Raw genomic sequence first — 2,168 nt, 5'->3', positions numbered from 1 at the left:
CGTCATTGTTTGTCGTATATGTTAAGTCTTCAACAATCATCATCTTCCGTTTAATGTTTAACCTCCAAGCACACCCTGCAGCATTCTGGTGCAGTCACTAGGAAACACCTCCTGTGGGATTAGGGGCAGAGCGGGTTCCAAGTCATCCATGTTTGTCTTGGTGCTGACTTAAATTTGGTGTGGATCACCACATCTAAATGATGTGGATCATTATTTACAAGCCACCTGAATTGTGCTGAGTAATGTGTCTATCGGGGATATACCATGAAACACACCTCACAGTCTTGGGGATATACCAGGAAACACCTGACTGTCGGGGATATACCACGAAACACACCTCACAGTGTCGGGGATATACCACGAAACACCTGACTGTCGGGGATATACCATGAAACACACCTCACAGTGTCGGGGATATACCAGGAAACACCTGACTGTTGGGGATATACCACGAAACACACCTCACAGTGTCGGGGATATACAAGGAAACACCTGACTGTTGGGGATATACCACGAAACACACCTCACAGTGTCGGGGGTATACAAGGAAACACCTGACTGTCGGGGATATACCAGGAAACACACCTCACAGTGTCGGGGGTATACCAGGAAACACACCTGCCAGTGTCAGTGATATACCACGAAACACACCTCACAGTGTCGGGGGTATACCAGGAAACACACCTGCCAGTGTCAGTGATATACCAGGAAATACACTGCCAGTGTTCGTGGTATACATGAACTAGAAATCATATAGATGCGAAGGTATACAACTATACTATTGGACACTCCCAGAGGCAGCCATTGTACAGCACCGTTCCATACCCTACCCCGGCATACCAAAAATGTTTTCTGATGGTTCTTGTATATTCTTGGCATTAAGGCATAAAACAAGGTCTGTAAAGTCAAGATATAACTATACTGTGTCTGAGTGAGATATCTATGTTAAACTGCGCCATGGTATGTCAGTTGGCTAGTGCTACAAAACTGGATAAACTGAACTAGTACAAGCTGCCACACGCATGCGTGCAAACCACTATGTGAGTAAAATACTCCTGTACGTGAACTCCACCTCGCCTCGCCACACGACGGGAACACTACCATAGACTGCTATACTGCAGGAACACAACTAGACATACACCTACACTAAGACAACAATGACAGACACACCTATTCTCAGGAATACTACCAGTTATACACCAACAGTAACAGAACAATGACAGACACGGCTATTCACAGGGATACTACTAGTTATACACCAACACTAACAGAACAATGACAGACACGGCTATTCACAGGAATACTACCAGTTATTCACCAACACTAACAGAACAATGACAGACACGGCTATTCACAGGAATACTACCAGTTATTCACCAACACTAACAGAACAATGACAGACACACCTATTCTCAGGAATACTACCAGTTATACACCAACACTAACAGAACAATGACAGACACGGCTATTCACAGGAATACTACCAGTTATTCACCAACACTAACAGAACAATGACAGACACGGCAATTCACAGGAATACTACCAGTTATTCACCAACACTAACAGAACAATGACAGACACACCTATTCTCAGGAATACTACTAGTTATACACCAACACTAACAGAACAATGACAGAGATACGGTTATTCACAGGAATACTACTAGTTATACACCAACACTAACAGAACAATGACAGAGATACGGGTATTCACAGGAATACTTCTAGTTATACACCTACACTAACAGAACAATGACAGAGATACGGCTATTCACAGGAATACTACTAGTTATATACACCAACACTTACAGAACAATGACAGAGATACGGCAATATTAAAGGAGACACTATCAGAGACAGTTATTCCACAGGAACAAATCCAGACACAGTTTTACTACCAGAACACTGTCAGACACAGCTATACTACGGGAACACTGTCAGACACAGTTATACTACGAGAACACCGTCAGACCCTGCTATACAATCCAGACACAGTTTTACTACCAGAACACTGTCAGACACAGCTATACTACGGGAACACTGTCAGACACAGTTATACTACGAGAACACCGTCAGACCCTGCTATACAATTGCCTCTGCCACAACCTCATCGTTTCAAGAATGATGAAATAAATCCCTTCGTATGCAAATCTACCCAAGAAGAATAAA

Source organism: Haliotis rufescens, unplaced genomic scaffold (assembly GCF_023055435.1).
Source record: "Haliotis rufescens isolate VD_foot unplaced genomic scaffold, xgHalRufe1.0.p SCAF_11, whole genome shotgun sequence".
Lineage (NCBI taxonomy): Eukaryota > Metazoa > Mollusca > Gastropoda > Lepetellida > Haliotidae > Haliotis > Haliotis rufescens.
Note: the sequence above shows the minus strand (reverse complement) of the source record.